The sequence below is a fragment of the Phasianus colchicus genome, chromosome 5 (assembly GCF_987193195.1).
Source record: "Phasianus colchicus chromosome 5, bPhaCol1.hap1.1, whole genome shotgun sequence".
Taxonomy (NCBI): domain Eukaryota; kingdom Metazoa; phylum Chordata; class Aves; order Galliformes; family Phasianidae; genus Phasianus; species Phasianus colchicus.
The window spans coordinates 13,237,956-13,256,198 of record NC_143440.1 but is presented as its reverse complement, the minus strand read 5'-3'; the positions used below and the strand labels follow the sequence as shown (position 1 = coordinate 13,256,198).

The following is an 18,243-nucleotide window of genomic DNA, read 5'->3' as shown; positions in this document are numbered from 1 at the left end:
ATTCTCTGGCAGTAAGATAAAAGAAGGGAAGAAGCAGGGAGATTAGTGGTTTGGTTTTGATCTCTTGGGACTTCCATAAATCAGTAAGCCAATCTAAAATTAATGCAGTAGCAGTGATAATAGCAATGTGAGAATGTACTCAGATCCATTATCTCCTAATTCCAGTCACTATGGAAGGGCTGAGACTGTAGTGTTTTCTCAAATCACTGGGAAATGCATTGTTGCTTTCTCAGTTGTGGTTCATACCCAGCTGGTCCAGCCGGCACATCACTACTCCTTCCTCCATACTTGTCTGCCTACTTGGCTTTCCACCTGCCTTAAGTATTCAGAGCATTTGTGCAGTACTGCAGAGTGGCAACTGTAAAATAACGATGATATCCTGGTGGCAGTGAAACTGCTTTCCGCTTTCTTTTTCCCAAAACATTGCCACCTGTTAGACCCAAATTAAGACAAGTCTCCCTTCAGTTTCTTTCCCATTAGTATCTAAAAATCATCACTAACATAAAGATTTCACTCCTTCACAAAGTAAGGTCTGAAATTTGCTCCACGATCTCCATGGCAAAATGGTTAACACTGAGCTTAGAGTCACAGCCTCATTTAAAAGCTCTGCAGTTTTGGAGCAATAACTTACACAGAAGGTCTAAGAAACGTTTCATTTCTGTTGTTTTTTTGTTAGTTGATCCTTCTGAGAGTTAATCTGAGTCCAACATCCTGTTTATCCTTGTTGCTCTAGAATACTGCATCATGTTTTTCTACCTTGTCCCAACAATATTATGGTTGGGGGAAATAGACATATTAAAAGTGCTAGGAAAGTGGGAAAATAATTATTTTGTTCATCTTCATTTGCAGTTAAATATATATATTTTTTCTAACAATCTAAGAGACCATGATAGTTGGTTTTTTTTTTTTTTTTATTAAGTTTTCAGTTGGCACCAGTCAGAAGCTGCTGAGGGAGCAAGTCCTAGCCATGAGGGTATGATAGCCATTACAAGTAAGTTCACCTAGGTGCTCATCCAGTGTTGGGCATTATCTGTTGTTTGTTCTGCAGCTGGACAACTGGCTCACCGGCCCATAGTTCCCCAGGTCTTCCTTTCTCCCTTTGTTAAAAATGGGAATGATATTTCCCTCTTTTCAGTTCTTGGGGGCTTCTCCTGACAGCCACTTTTCAAATATAATGGAGAGTGTCTTGGCAACCACATCGGGCTGTTTCTTCAGTACCTTGGGGTTCATATCATCATGCCCTATAGACTTGCACATGTTCAGTCTTGTAAGGTGGTCTTGGACTTGTTCTGCCTCTCACAGTGGAAGGGATTTTGCTTCCCTGATCCCCACCTCGAGGGATTCTCTGGACAAGTAAATAAAATTTCTCCTGCTGCCCTATGGGCTACATCATTTTCTTCCAGCAGTTCATAAAGCTGAAAAACAACCACCACCACCATGATGTATTGACTTGATTTTCCATTAAAATTAATTGCTTCCTGTTTGATGAATAGTGATAAATTATGACCTTTGAAGTGTGCTGTGGTCTCAAGTATACTTAAAGCTCCTAGCTTTTGTTTGAAAAAGCTTGATGGATATCTGCAAGTCATTGCTTCACAGAGGCAACGCAGGGAAGTAAGATTTCTGTTGTAAAGCACCACTAGAAGTTAACAGCCTGGCTGGTAACTCTTAACCGTAAGTTTAAGTGACGTTAGCTAACAGGCTGTGTATATGACAGCACCACTTTTCTCCTACTCTAGTTAGCACCTCATCAAGATCTGGTGACTGTTTTATTTCCTTCCATCCTAGAAAGTCTGAACTCAGCATGTAAAATCCACGCAAAATCAGATACATGGTCTGGAATGCTGCCATTATGTTTAGCTAACTGAGGGAGCTCACATTTGACTTGAACACAACTGAAAAAAGCTGAACCTAATGTTTGAACGTGTCATTCTGTGCTCAAAAGAACATGGTTGTGATTTCTTACTACTGTCAACTATAAGAAAATTACTTTGACAAACAAATTCAGTTGTGATTTTTCTTAACATCTGACCTGTTGTTAGTTGTCTCATGTCTTACTTTAACCCATCCAGCAAATTCTGTCTGCCTGCACAGTTTCTGGTTTCCCTAAAGTGGTCTAAAGTCTTTGCAGCTCCACATCATCCGTTGCTATTAGCTCCTGCAGCTCCTGCCACTTAAATCCTCTTCTGCGTATTTACTTTACTGACCTTTAATTTTAGAAATTAAACTAATCGTTTTGTTGAGTTTCTATTCTTTGTACTCCTTTTCAATCTCCCTGTTTTTTTTGTTTTTATATTCTTTTTCAAATTCAGCAAAGCACTTTAGAAAACACTAGTTAAAGAGTCCATGCCAAATTAATTGACTGAGTTATTTTTTTTAACTGGACGAAGTGTTCAGAGGGCGAAAATCTACTTTGTTAACCATCCAGTTTTGTGTTTCAGTTGTGTTTCACTCTCTGGCTCTTTCTCTAGTGTTGCTGAAAGCTCAGCATGCAGATGAAGAGGAGTGTGTGAATGGGGAGCATGATATATCTCTAACGAGACAAATCTCTTTGAGTATCACAGTGGTAACGTCTCCCCCCTCCTCTAATTTCCAGGATCTCTGGATGTTTTAGGAGAAAGTAAAGCCTCTTTTGCCTGAAATAAGTGGCCTCTTTCATGTAGAGAAACTTTGGTTGATTCCTGTGCAATCTGCAGTAAGACTGCTGGGTTGAGTGCATGTTTGGGCGGAGAGCAGATGAGGGAAAATCTGCATGCAGTGCATCAAATTATTATTTAAACAATTCTGGCAGAATCTGTCAAGGAAAGCAAGATAAATCAGGGTGAAGGCAAAAACAATTGTGTAAGGTAGTTTATACAAAGCAGTTGCCATTATAAATAATAGAGCAAAAAGGCATCCTCTGGAAACTTTCCAATTCATTTTTGCCAGTTCTGCCTTAAATAACTGACAATTCTGTAGTACTTCGTGTTCTCACTTATTGCTCTTCCTTTGCTGTGGAAATCTCCCCAGGTCCTTTTGGCTTCCTGGTTTGGGTCGTAAATCTAGATCTTTTTTTCCTCTCTTGTTTGTTTGTTTTTGTTCTGCAGCCCACATCTTCGGACTTAATCACTAAGGCTATGCTCCTTATATAGATCTCTTGGCATCCAAGGCTTGCTTCTAGCCATAACCCTACCGGCTAAACAGAAACATGAAACCTCGATCATTAATATATTGTTCTTCTGATCATCTTTGTTTCCCAAAAAGTGTTGTCTGAGCCAGAAGCAGAAGATAAGGCTGAACTCTGACCAGTGCTCTTCCATATGGGCAGAAAAGATGGACTGCATGCATTTAGAACACCTGAGGTGCTCGTTTATTATCAACCTTACTGTTCTTCCTAAATAAGCATGGGGTATCCCCACGCACCCTAGCATCCTCCATAGTAGACCTGGAGCAGAAGTCTGAAGCAGTCTCACGTTTCTCATGTTTTCTCATGGTGACTTCCAAGTACATGAAAAATGGACTGTGACAATGGTGGCAGCAGCCTGCTCCTGACTGGTACTGGTCTGAGGACCCTTCTTCCTTATATTGCTCTGATGATATAAAGCTGTGGGAGGAGGATGCTATCTTGAAAGACTTGGAGGATTTTAGGTTGATGATATATTGTCTTCTTCATAAATCACAGGAAATCATGAGGATCATCTGCCTTTTCCTTAAAAAGTAGGCTGTTAAGTGATTCTGAACAAAGCCATAAAAGATATTGGCACCAACTTGTCATTCAGTTTAGGAGCTATCTCTGATGGCCCAAATTCACTGGCTAGAGAGATCACTGCCAACTGCTCTATTTAGTATCAGTGCAGCATAAAAGTCTTGCTGTCCTAGACATCTGTCAATACCAGATGAATTGTTTGGTTGAGTATGGAGAGCAGAATACAGGTGAGCTTCTGTTCTCATTGCAGTAGATAATGAAATGTTTACAGATCTACAAGGTCAATGTCATTAATATCTGGGGATGTCATGGGTTTCAACTCATGTCAACCCATGACATACTGAAATATTCACTACTTGAAATGCTTCATCGTTTTGCACATAACTTGCATCTTTTTTCTGCTTGTGTGGGGATAATAGTCTGATTTGTTGGGGTGGCATAGGTATTATCACTGTTTTAATTCAAGGATAAATATTAGCTGATCATAATTTAAACGCTGTTATCTCATAAACCAAAGGGTAGATGATGGTTTATGTACTGAAGCAATGAGGTGTATTTACCTTGGATAAAAGCTGGGAATGATGTTTCTCTAGATATGGTGAAATGATGGCCAAATAAACAGAAAACCTGTAGTTAGCTTGCAAATTACATTCATTTTCATTCAAAAAAAAAATTAAAAAATTGTATTACCTACAGTAAAATGAGAGTTAGCAATTTGTACAAGAATGGTTATTCATCTTTTGTCTTCTTTGTTTAGAAAATGTCAACTATTGAAGTTGTTCTACATTTAAAAAACTTAATCAGAGGATCATTCTTCAAAAGGAGAAATCCATGATGAGATTTGTTAATTAGCTTAGATACCTGCCCCTCTTGAAATCATTCTTTATTATTTAAATTTGGGAAACTTGAGTTATCCGGTACTTTTAGAATGCTTTAAAGCCCTTATTCAGTATCCATCAAGTGCCTTAGAGCATCCAACGGGTAAAATATTTCCTCAGAATCACAGCCTGAACTAAGCAGTAAACTCTTTGTTCAGAATCAGGCCTCCAGTTGCCTTCAAATGCAGTATTTTTTTTTCTAAAAATGATGAGGAGGAAGAGGCCTAAACTGAAAGCTGGGTTTGGCCCAGGTTTGGCCTTCTGAGCCAAATGAGGGAGATTACGTGATAGTGCTGTGAGGCCAAAGGAGAAGGAACTGTGAGGAGCAAAGGCTACGCTGACACATGGCAGCTGTGTGATGTCAATTGGTTGAAACAAAGTTAATCCATGGGGGACTTGGTTAGCTTGGCCTTTGGGACTTTGCTTTTTTCCTCTCTTCTGCACTGATGGGGTGGTATGAGGATGGCTCTGGGTGACTTGAGGCTGTCCCCAGTGGAGCAGCTGTTGAGCTGGATGAGGAGGGTTGTTGTGGCCACCTCTCTTGATGCAAAGCTGCACAGACTACAGTATGCTAAGCAGCTCAGCAGCAGTCCTGCTGGTGACAGACTGACGTCATGGAGAGCAATGACAAAACAGGCAAGAGGTGACAGAATAGCTCGTGCCCATTGTGAAAGGAAATGCTAACAGCCAAAGAGCAACACTGCCTAGGAGGACTCTCTTGTGAAAAGCAACACAAGGTCCACCTCTGCTCTGAAGCTGAGGTCATGTAATATTAAAGAATGTGCTGTACCAGCTGGAAATGCAGCTGTAGCACTGTTCAAGCTGAGTGTTGCAGAATGAACTGGAAACCTCCGTTATGGCACCCTTGGCTTACAGGGACTGCAGTTGGCAGTTGAGTGAAGCTGACTCTGCTGTGGTGTGATCTCACAGCAGAACAACTGGAGGCTTCAAGCATAGTATCTTGTCCTAACACTGTTTGATTCTGGCCACGTAACCCTTACACACAGTGATGTCCATAAATAGCTCAGTCTTGCTTCTGCAAGCATCAATCAGCCACTGACTACAAAGGATTTGGGCTTTAAAGCAGTTAGTATACGTCAAAATATTTTTATGGGATGTTTAATATTGCTATTACCCATCAGGTAAGAAAATAATTTAGTTAATACTGTGGTTATGGCAGCCTGAAATCTCTGTTTAAGAGCCCTCTTGAGATCTGGACTGTAAGAATGGAACAACTGCCCCATTTTGAAGCAGCTGTCTCCTAGCCAACACAAACACATTTTGTAAAGCATATGTGGACTGTGAGAAGCTTGTAGGAAACTAGTTCAGGAGTTTCCATTCCTGCAACTTGTTTGTCTTCCATTCTTCTGGTATTTTCATGACTAAACAAACTGATCTAGATGCCTTAGTTTCTATTCAATGAAACTTTGGTACTCTGCAAGAATTTAGTAAACTGGAATCTCGGCTTGGTGCTTGAGAATTTGCTTCCATTTTGAGAATGTGTTTCTAGAGAAGTAGGGTGTGAGTAAATGTGGGTAGTGAAAGAAATGGCACCAACCATTGCAGTCTTGATTTCTGAAGGCATTTCCTGAGTTATTTTAAAGGTCTTGCGTATGGCTGCTGGAATCTTAACTCAGAATATGAATTGTCTTTTTAAATGAAAGATATTCAGCCTAGTCTTCCTCAGCACTTCACTTCAGTCAGTTGAAGTGCTTACACAGTTTTGGTGCTCTGACCTGAGCTCGCTCCTGAGATTAATGTTTATCAATATCTTCCAGGCAAACAGAATAGATAAAAGCTTTACCTGCTCTAATTTCCATTTCGTCAGCTTCTATTTGTTTTGGTTAGCTCATATACGTTACTATACATATATATTTTTATGCTTTTAGATTTAATAGCTTGTGATTTTCATTGAGAGATTTTCCTCCGATTTTCTAGGCTGGATTAAAGATTGAATTTTGACTATATGGACAAATATCAAATGGGTTTTATCCTAAATTAGAAGCTGCATTACGTACTGGCAAAGGATGGCACATAAAGTACGTCATTTAGGACATTTAGTCAGTGACTTCCAAAATACAAGTAATAAATATCATAGACATTACCAATTGCATTCCAGAAAATGAACATAAAGTGAATAAAAAATGTACGTATGTAAAACATACCAAAGGTAGCCTTTGTTTACATGCTAGCACTTCACAGTGATTTCTGTGCCACCACTTCTTGCTCTCTGCAGTCAGTCGTTACCACAGAAACTGCAACAACAACACATGGCACTGGGCGAGATAAAGCTCCTTCATTAAGAAAGTCAATCACAGGCAAACAAATTCTCTCCATCTTATCGCTGCCATTTGAAGGAGGTGAAACACCTGGTATGTCAAGGTCTCATTGCAAATGAGCCTCTGGTAAGGAAATATTTTCAGTTATGCCCATTTGAACACCGTGGAATATTAGTTTTTACTGAAATCTTGTCTTTGTGCTGCTTTGGATTGGAAAGAGCCCCACAAGGTAGAGCTTGAATGGAGCATGGAATAACTGGGATATAATTAGCCACCACCTCCAGATATTCTTTTATAAATTAAGTGAAATATGCTTTGATTTTTTTTCCACAAGGCCTGAATAAATACATATTCAAACACTCTTGAGCTGGTCACTGTTGAACTATCTGGGCTCAGAGTTTCTGTGAGAGCACTGATGGAGGTGGAAAGGACCAGATTAATCTTTATCTGTTTCCTTAAGGCAGAACAAGAGGTTGGCTATGGATTGAAAAGCCATTGGATCCAAGGGAATTTGTTGCAGCAGAGGCTGGAGTCAGGTTATGTCTCCGTTAAAGTACAAGGGTAGGCGGGGACTCCTCTGCCTTTGCTTTCCCTAGAACCAGCTGGCTTTAAGGATCAGGGAAGAGGTGACCATGAATGATTAACCTGATGTACTCAAGGCTCTTAAGAAAGGAAAAGAACAAACTTTCCTGCTCCCTAACTCAAATACAGCCCCCTTTTCCTTGACGTGAGAACCTGTCTTTAGGCTTTGGCTGGGGCCACATCAAGTAAGAATGGACTTTCTGTGGCAATCCCTGCGGGCTCTGCCATCCTCACAGGATCTCTAAGCAGGAGCACCATGAAGAGACAGAGAGGCAAAGGCTTTCAGAGCTGTGATAATAAGTGTTATTGTGCAGGAATGGCTCTCTACAGGATTCCCACTGTATTAGCATTTGTATTTCTGGTGCTTGCCGGCTTCCCTCCTCTATTTGTAGGAAATAAAATTTGCCCCAAAGGATCTGTGAAATTCCAGTGTGCATGCTGTGCAGAACAGGGCTGTGACACTGAGGGTGAGTAGTCTCGAGGTGTCTATGTGTTTGGTTTTACCACTGAGATATTAGAGATGAGTGAAATCAGAGGTAGCTTCAAGAGACCAGTACTTTTTCTTCTAAGGAAGCAGAAAAGCAGATTCTCACTGTCAGGAGGGAGAAATGACTATTCTCACCATCGTCTCACCGTTTGCTATCCTGTGAAATGCTGATGCTCTTTGTTTTGAGAAATGGTTTTGAAGTATCTCCAACTTGTTTTTCAGGAAAATGCTTTGCTAGACTGTATAGGCCACACTCAGCATGATGAACTTGCATGGATACCGACAACTTTAGGCAGAGCTGTAATCCTGAGCTGCTCTAGACCTCTGGCTGGCATTGTTGTATAGCTTTAAATGAAGACGCTGCCATCAATCAGCCTGTCACCTACCTCACTACCCACTTCTATTAAATGATTTCACTATCAGCTAAGATGGAGCACACCAGTGAGTGGCATATTATAAGTGTCTAGAGAGATTAGATACTGAAATGAGATGGATAACATCCAGGCTGCTGCACTGGATCCATGAGCTCCCAGTATTGCAGCTGCTAACACATCCTGCTTCAGTTGGATAAAACCTACAGCTGTTGCTTCTGCATTTGGTCTCTTTAACAGTGGGTGCATGCTGAAAGTGTAAAATCAACCTCCTGAGAAAGGTACAACTGCATACGGTATATAAGCAATATGGTATCTAATGCTTTGAAGGTAATACAGAAGCACTTTACACCATGTGCTTGACTTCATCAGATGCCTTAGAAGCACTCAACTGTGCTCTGAACCTCTCTGTGTTCAGTTTCTCTAACCAGAAGCTTCTGAATCTCTTTTCCTTTTAGGATGGTCCTTGCTAAAAGATGACTTTAAAAACAATAATTAAAGTACCTGTAATAATTGCTTGGCTAAGAAAGCTGAAAGCAGAATTCTGATGAAGCCTAAGACGGTGGCCATCTTTGAGGAAAATATCCATCACCCAGGGAAGCTGGTTTTGATAGGCTGTAGTATGGGATTTAAAATTGGATAGACAGGTATTAAAGTATTGTCTCACATTTTTGTCTTATTATGTTGGGAAACTGTTCTGCTGAGAAAAAGGTACAGAATATAGGCAATAAAAAAACAGCTTCAGGTAATGAGCAGTGGCATTTAAACACCTATTTCCATTGGTGTTATCCTATTCATGCAGAGGGGCAAACTTGGGAACAAACCAAAAGAAATCCAGAATAATTAGAGGATTCTGATACAGGAAGTCAATAGCTTTACTTCACAGGGGTCTGTATTACACAACTACTTTATGAATGCTAAAGAAATGTGTAAGAATTAGTTAATAATTAACTCATCATACCTATTTAAAAAAAAAACTTGGCTGTTAAAAGTTCATCTTTTCTGGCATTAAGAGGAGTATGAGAACTCTGTAAAATTCCCAATAATTTTCCTAAATTAAACCATGGAGTGACTTAAGCTCCAAGAGGTTAATTCCAGAAGATCTATTTTCTGTAGAAATACATCTTTTCTAGTCTCAATCTAATGTGGTGTTAGTGAGAATAATGCCATATTTGTAGTTCTAAAAAAAGTGTTTCTCAGTTTAAATACATACACACACGTATATATATACAGGTATGTGTGCTTGCATGTATACAGATGAATATAAATTAAGGTTCTTTTGCTCATATTAATTGCATTGAAAAAAATCTCAGTCTTCTCAGTTCAGTGAGAAAGCATAGCTTGACCTTGTTCTTTACCAGTGCCTCTGGCTGTTCCAGTAAACAAATATTGAATAACATTCAGGACAATAAAGTCATAAAAGCTGCGGTATGTATTCTCTCTACCTTGAGTGGAAATAGTTGCAAAGTAGAAATTTCAGCCCTGAAAAAATGACAGAAGAGAATTTCAGCTCAGCTATACCAGCACATACAGGATGATAGGGTCAATTATTGAACAAAATACAACTTCAGGAGAAGAGGTGAGCTGAGGAGCTTACTGTGGTCAGAAAGCCCTTGCCCAAATTTCAGTTTAGCAAGGAGCCTGACTCTAATGTCCCATATGTGATGGCTGATTTCAGCAGGTTAATTGAAATAACTTTGTGTTCTATAAACACTGCAAGCAGAAACTGGGATACAAAGAAAAAATTTCACAGGGGATTTAGAACAGGTCCCTTAAGCAATCCCGTGTGCAGGCTGCTGAAGGAAGGAAAGGTGGTCTGGTGCTATTTAGCATCCTTTTTTATTAAGTAGGAAATCTCTGGCTGTGATTGAAACTCTGCCAAGTATCCCCTGAGGTTCAGAGTGAAAAATGAGAATTTCAGCCTGTTGGTGACAGCTTGAAACCAAAGAGGGCAAGGAAGGTGGCAAGGGCAGCTGCTGTGCTGCTGCCACCCAGGGGTGAAATGTCCCTGTGCTCCCCTCAAGGGAGGGTGGTTCTCCCCCAGTGGTGTCCTCAAGTCCACTGGATCTGTGGACTAATGTGGTGTAACTATTGTTTTTGTTGCAAGAGAAAAACACCTTTCCTCTCTCCTCTCATAAGCTGACTCTGCTTTGGTCTTTCTCGTGGAGATCAAGCTGACCAGCAGCTCTCTGCATCCTCACTGTGATGGGAGGGGACTGGGCAGGCCTATGTCCCAGCCTGCACCTTTGTGGCACTAGCTCAATCTAATAAGATGCTTGTTTATTTTCTAGAGAAAAAAGACTATTCAGGTAAGCCCAAGGTAGCATGGAAGATGCCAGTTTGCCTGGAAGATACTCAGTCTTGTCTCTCATTCTCAGAGAGAAGAATCACTAGATTTTAGAGCAGTTCTTTCAAACTAAGCACTGAGAGATTCTCATGGATTTAGTATTCTTGCTTTTGACCTGCTGAAGAAATAGTCTTCAAAATCCTGCTCGTTATCTGCAGGATTGTTCAGAGTCCATCTTGTCCTGCTAATAAATAGTAATTTTAGTGCAGGGTCTGGAGGAGAAAACATTAACAAGAGTAAACTTTAATAACCTCAGAGTTGCCAACATCAGCAGAGGCAACTGGATGCTCCTGCAGGGCTTACCTGATATTATTTCAGAACAAAATCTTTGTTTTAGGGCTTTAACTCCTGCTGACTCTCTGAAATGTAGCTATGGTGCTGGTGTACTACCTGAAAAATCTTGTCATATGGATAATTTCAGGCTGTCAGCAGAAAAAAAAAAAAAATAGCAGGCAAAGAGACAGTACAAAGAATGGGTTAAATCACAGACTTCCTACCTCGTTGGTATTCCTGGGTAATAATCCACCTACGGTGACTCTACACCGTGGGCAGAAAATGCCTACCTCTTTTAAAACATAATTTATGCACTCCTTTGCCTTTTGAAAAGGATAGACACCAGCCAGATAGAAAACTGCTCTGCTGCATTAGGGCTCAAAATTAACCATCAAAACGTGTGCCTGAGGTGCAAGTTAATTTGCCAAGTCATAAATGTTACAGACACTTGTGTATATGTTTAAAATGTTTGTGGCTACGCAGCTTTAGCAAATACCATTTTTTTCCAGTCTGTGCTACAAGGACAGGGATGCATATGTTGTTAACCTGGCACAGCACAAAGTCTGCTACAAACTGATTCACCCAGTGGATTTCCTTCTGCAAGAGCTGCATGCTATGAGGCAGTGTCTCCTGTGTGAATCAAAGTGCCCTTGACTTGATCTGCAGTAAGCAGGAAGGAAGGTGCCTGGTATTTTTTTTCTCTGATGCAGCAGTGGCATCTGAGAAGGCTGAAAATGTGAAGGAAACTTGAAAGGAATTTTATTCCTTTAGATTTTTTCTTAGGAAAAATAATTTTTTTAGGCTTAGACATGAAGGAACTGCTTGTTGAGAAGTTTCTGCTCATGGGTGCCTTCAAAGTAAAATTCAGAGCTAGAAAATTCTGTGGTGGTTGCATAAGTATTGAAATTATAACATTGCTGAAGCCAGAAAAGCAAGCAATTGACTGGGGAACATATTTCTAATATAATTTCTTCCTGACCTTTTTTTTTTTCTTTTTTTTTCTTTTTTGTTTCACTTTGAGTTTTGATTAACTTCACATTAATTTTAATCACTGATCACTGGAGAAGAAAGTTTATTATTTTGTTAAACTTCCAGCTGCTTTCCCTCATTCTTCCATTTAGAAAATGAGTTATTTCCTGATACCTTCAGAGACAGATCTAGAAAACAAACAGGTCAGATTTGCCATTTTAGATCCCTTGAATCAGACAACCAGGATAAAAGCAATTACAGACCATCACTGTATCTCATAATGAAAAATCAAACTGTGAGTTAGAATGAACTCTTTTAAATCAGTGCATTTCTTTTTGAATAACACAATGTCCCCTGAGCAGTATCAGACCCCTAGGCATTTTCTGCTTGCCTACAAGACTTACTGGGCTATCACTGCAAGGAGGTCCCACGTACCTCCAACACTCTGTGTTCTGCATATCTCCAAAGGAGATGTGCAACTCTTGTGTTGTCTGCTTCACTCCTTGAGTCTTCTGGGGAACAACTAGGTTACTGCTTCTTCCAGCACACTGCAAGTGACAGAAAAGGTCCCAGTGTCATTCCTCTGTGTCCCTCCTGACTGCTTTGCCTCTCGTCTTGATCAGTAGCAGTACCTCCGCCACCTCCAGCTGAATGTTTCCTCAGGAAGCTATTAGTTTACCCTCAGTATCTGTCTGCAGCCTTCGTGTCAGAGGGCACATAATACTGAAGATTTTCCCAGAGATAAGGCCGTCCCAGCTGAGAAAAATGTGCTTTTTGCCTTCCTGTGATTGCTCAGGGAGCATCAGCGTATGTCAGGCTACAGCGCACACATCATCTGCTCTGACATCTCATTCTGTAGGGTGTTGGGCTTCTTGGAAGAGACCCACTTTGTTTAGATGCAGCCCTCAGCTCTTACTAAGGTTGCCTGTTCTGAGAAGGATGTGTGTTTTCCAGCAGTGGGCAAGATGAAAGTCAAAGGCTCATCCCCTCCTTCAGTTTGAAATCTCTGCTCAGATTGCAAAGGTTGTGAAAGTAAGAGGTTAATTTGCTTAGACTGTTTTCTGGCTTTATGAGGTTCCTACAAACTGAGGCCAGTTAAAATGTAGGGTACGAATAACTCACCAAGAATTCTGTATGCTTTGTTTTAAAATATCAACTTGGGGGTATATGTATTCCATTTCTAAACTCTATCATTGCTTAAATATTATTTAGTAGTCAATAGTATCAGTAATCTGCTAAGAGCATCCTGCATTAATTTTTCATCTGACAGAGCAAAAAGAATCTTCTGAATTTTTAACTGTTGGCATAAGTTTTGTAGATATGGCCTTAAATTGTCCTAAATTCTACCTTCTTGAATCATTAAAGCTTTGCTTTCTCATTTTTCGTCAATCTTTTTGAAGAATGCTGAATAATCAGAACAGAGCAAAGATAAGATTACCTTCTGGTCTGCCTGATTTATTTTGATAAGAACTTTATTTTGAGAAATCTTTCTGCTGTCAAAAAGATGTCCTTACATCACCTGCTTAAAGCAAACACAATCTGAAAATTCATGAAACTTCATCTCCAAATTACAGTGCATACATTAGGATACCCAGAAAAGGTAGATAAATAATGTTCTATTATCTTGATTATAGCTGAAAAATCACTTTCAAGAAGCTGGGAGTAGTCAGAGGTCACTTCTGAAGTCAGAGCAAGACTTGGGGCATTCCTATGTCTCCTATGTGAGATGGTACAGCTTCTCTATGCTACCACACCTCTTCCCTGTTGTTTCCATTGCTGTACCTATCACTGAATTCTAGGCATATTCATATTGAAGTCCTCAGTGAACAGACTTATAAGAAGCCAAAATCTTTTCATTAGACAGCATATATCCTCAGTTAAAGACTGCCTGTTTATTCCATGCCTTCTTTTTGAGTAATGTGGATTAAGGGCTGAGGGCTGCTAACTGTCCCTAGATTTAATGTACCACAAGAATCATCCCTGGAATAATACTTACGGGGTTTGACACTGACATTTGCATCTTTTGGTCTGACAGGGCAAGAGCTCATGGCTCATTCTCATGTCCATGAGTACCCTATATAGTTATTATGCCAGGGTTTTTTGTTTTATTTTGTTTTGTTTTGTTTTCCTACTGAAATCTCATAATCCCATTTGGTGTTGGATCACAACTGAAAAGAAGTGAGTATGTGTGCAAGTGTGCATGGTGGTGGCCATAATGCTTGTGCAGGACTCCTAAGAGGAAAAGCTGTTTTGGCCAGGTTGGGAAGGTGACGCCTCTGCTGGTAGAGCTCTTAAAGAGATGAAATTGACTTTCTTTTTTTCTTTTCTTTCTGCCAAGCTCTTGTGCCAGCTGTCAACATGTTCGACCTTCACATGCCACAGTAAAAAATGAGTGCATCAGAACACACTGTCCAAAATCCTCAAATGTCCTTACAGCAAAGACTTCTCTTGTGCAAACGCTGGTGATAATATGTGAGGTTTTTCTCTGTGGAGCCTAACCCTTTTTTTATTCATTGGCAAGTTTGCAACAGCAAAATGTGCTCTTTTGACCACAAAATCTATTACTGAAAATTCCCTTCTTCCTGGCCTCTTGTGAGAGCTGCTTTCTTGCTTGTGGCACATGCAGAATGTAATGGCATATTGCTGTCATCTGAATTACTCTGATTAGGTCATTCTCACCTTGCTGAAAAAGAAGGGGGGATTTGTTGTTAGTTAACGCAGTTTGAGATTTCATGCTCTTGACTGTCTTGTTCCTCTGCCACTAGGCAGGTGATCTGTCATCCTGCTTTCCCCTTCCAGTGTCCCAGTGCTGTTCTTCTGCAGCGGACACTGAAGAGCAAGACTTCCCCATCCTCACAGTCATTTGTTCTTCTAATTCTAAAGCCTCTTCCTGTCTTGCTGTTGCTTTGTCCCGTTTCCTACATTTTCCTCCTTATTGCTTACACTGGACCCGCTATTTTCTGTACTTCTGCTTCAACACAATGTCCTTTGAATGTCTGCTGATGAGTGCTGTTCCTCCTGCATAAGCCTGTGCTCTCTGTGCTGGTCAGTTATCCAGTGACAAACACTGCCTAAAAACATAATTGGTGCTGCAGACTCCGGGTGAAAGGGGCACAGCCAGAAGGACAAGATGTTGATCCCTCTAAAGGGAGAGCAGTTTCATGTCCAGAAAGAGCTACAGAAACACAAAGCCAGGCAGAGAATCGCGTGATGAAAGTTCACAAGCGAACCCTTATCCTCCTGATCTACATAGAAGCCTGTTTTTTTCTCAACTGATTTACAAACAAATAAGAAAAGCACACCTCAAACAGGCTAAAGGACTGCAAGCAAAACTCATGGAATGTAATTCAGAAATAACAGCACAAAGGGAATTAGAGAGATCCTTTTTTCTTAGTTTGTTAGTTATTAAAAAGAGGATTATACCCTAAGCTGCAAGTCAGTGGTGACTACTTTTACTAGTAGAGTTTGTCATTGGAGCTAGTGGCTTGGCTTGAGAGTGTTTCTGTGGCCTGTGGGCATTTTAATAGCAGGACTCTGATGAAGACTTGCAGTGAGCACTAACAGGGATTTTGCAGCTTGATGGCTTCGTGTCATCTGGAATTTGTTCTTGATTACAGCTCGCATTACAGGCAGCTCAGGTAGTGAATGAGAAGATTCGTTTTCCATCTGTATCTAAATCTTTATTGCTTTTACAGCTTCTGGTCTCTCACTAAACTTGGTACAGGGCTTGGGAAGGTAGTTTCTGCTCATAAATCATCTACTGAGTTTTTTACTGAAGATCTTTCTCAGCCTTGTGTCATCTGTGTACGTTTCAGCTCTTTTAGAGAAATCTTTACACCAAACTTCTGCTGTATCTGGACAAAGTCGTGCACAGCCACAAAGCAGAAATCTTGTTTTTTGTTCTTTTGCTCAAGTTGTCAAAATGGGGAGCTGGGGATGCCACAGAAAAAGGGATTTCTACTAGCAGTTTTGCAGCTACGAGAACTGGTGACGTGCCCACAGCCACCGCAAGTGGAAATCACCTGCTAGGCTGGCAGAAACCTGCTGGGCTCCTGGGATGAAGAACACAAGCAGGATATCCTGGTGGCTAAAAACAGAGCTGCTGTTCCTCACGTTCATGTCTAGGATCTCTGCTTACATTGACCACAGTTCTCACAGCTGTAAACACGTACATCTTCCTGCTAAAATAAGTTTAGGACTGTCTTGCTAAAAAGAGAGAAGATTAAAATCCTTGATGGCTTGAACTGGACCTTGCCACTGAAGTCAAGAGCTACTTAACTTTATGTTTGCAGGAAATGCCATAAAATCAAAGAATAACTGTGTGTGCTGCTCCCACCATACAGCTACTGAGAAACACTACTTGAATGAAAGAAGTGCAGAAAACTACTTCATGCAGGTGATTATATGTACAAAATAGGCTGAAATGGTTTTCTTGTAGTACACACGAGACCAAATAAAAGACCAAGAAGCACAGCTCTACACTTTCCAGTTTTTGCTCATATTTGTGCCACTGTTCTCAGCAAGGTTCCTTTTGCGTCTACACTTGCCGTAGTTCCCAGTTTCTCCCTTTCTAATAATCTAAGAGACAAGATGACAGAACAGATTAGAAAAATGCCTATAAATAATACCGTACATAAAGTGGCATTTACCCACTGAGTCTTAAATCTCTTTCCATGATTTGGTTCTATTTTTAAAAACTTCATCTTACTTGACACTGACAATGATTCATATAAATATTAAGTATTCATTTTTAGTCCGTTGCACATAAGTGAAGCTAAACTGTAATGTTCTTTGGAGTTTTACCCTGCAGGTCTTTACTTAAGTCTGGGAAATGGGACAGGCAGATTCCTTTACAGAATGCTTTGCAATGTGACTTTATGGCCATACATTAAATGGGATGAATGCAGTGGTTTTAAAGTGTTCAACGATGTTCACGTTTCAAAATCTTTTCTTCTGATTTTGTTTTTCTTCATCAGGGTATAAAAATAAGGTGTTACACTGAATTAATTCCTAAATCCAAACGCTGTGGATTGAAACATCATTTCTCATTTATACCTCTTTTTGGTGCTGTGGTTACGTACAACAGTTCTTACGATTGCATTTATTCTTTTGCTATGTCTTGTTTTAATTAAATCATTTTTTAAGATGTTTTATTATGCCAATGTTTTGCTCTTTTGATTGCACAACTAAGCTACTGAAGCACTGATTTGTTTTTCCAATATTTGTCACTTTTGAATTCTATCACAATTGTTTCTATTATAGCAGGAGGAGATTTGATAAAGTATAGTAAAACTGCCTCTGCTTCATGAGAGAGCTTTGCAAGACTCCTATACAAGGTAAATTACAGTAGGGAGAGACTTAACAATCTAGCTTTCATAGTTTCCACTAAGATTTTGAACAGGTTTTGTGTGTATCTTGAAGGCAGTGAAAGTAATAGCAGGAATGCTTATTGATCACTTATTTCCATGTTATTTGTTTATGCCAGACCTAGAGCATATGTGCTGTAAAAGGCAATAACCTTGCAAAACCTGGTTCCAGTGCTTTTCCAAGCTATCCTGGCAGTAGTTTAATTGAGATTGCTTTTCTTCAATGCACTTTGAAACATTCAAAAGTAATAAAATGCGAAAGATCAATATCAGTTTAAATGAAAAGTATGTTTATGTTAAAATATTGATGAAAATGCAGCCTTCAGAGATTTTGAGAATACTTGTATTTACATGGCATGACTGCAAGGTGACTGATAGCCCTGGGAAATATAGGTCTGTTCAGAACAAATTATGCAATGTGACCTCACGCTCACTTGGGAGCTCGCATTCCAGCGTGGCAGAGCTGCCTTGGCTCTGGGGTAACAACATTCCTCTCTATGTCCATTGAGATGATACTTTTTGTAATTTTGTACCTTCCTTCTCCATAGAGGCTGTGCAGAGAACCCTACAGCTCACTCTGGAGCCACCTGATGACATTTGGTCACTTCGTAACAGGTACTAACTCTGAACTAGTGAGAAACTGAATATAAAGAACTACAGAACTTAAGCTGAGCGGTCTCTAGCAACGTTACTACCTGGATCTGTTATCTGCTCTTAACCTTGCTGTAGTCAGCACAGAATTATCACATGAGACAGCTTCTTAGTTCCATCTTCCTGGGAAATGCTGCCCTGTCACATACCCAGTGTATTATTTTGTGAATTCCTCAAGCTGTACAAGCTGTCGATTGCACCGTCTGGATGATGCAGCTTTCTAAGTCAGGAAGTCTCTTGAGCAGAGATGGATGAAAATATGAAATCCTGCAGTTATAGAAATTTACTGAACTTTAAATTTCATATTCCTAGCAAAAAAAAAAAAAAAAAAAAAAAGACACCAAACCCTCCATAG

General features: G+C 40.1%; 2 protein-coding genes across 9 annotated transcripts in view; one reads left to right on the top strand and one right to left on the bottom strand.

The window, feature by feature from the left end:
- Positions 1-18,243, top strand: part of TPH1 (tryptophan hydroxylase 1) — a 282,192-nt gene that overhangs the window by 234,404 nt on the left and 29,545 nt on the right. For both annotated transcript variants that reach the window (XM_090140548.1, XM_090140539.1), the window contains one exon: positions 17,134-17,852. The gene's annotated coding sequence lies outside the window, so the exon portion shown is untranslated. The remainder of the gene's footprint in view (positions 1-17,133; positions 17,853-18,243) is intronic.
- The window catches only part of KCNC1 (potassium voltage-gated channel subfamily C member 1), a 116,312-nt gene that overhangs the window by 86,841 nt on the left and 11,228 nt on the right, over positions 1-18,243 (bottom strand). The window lies entirely within an intron of this gene.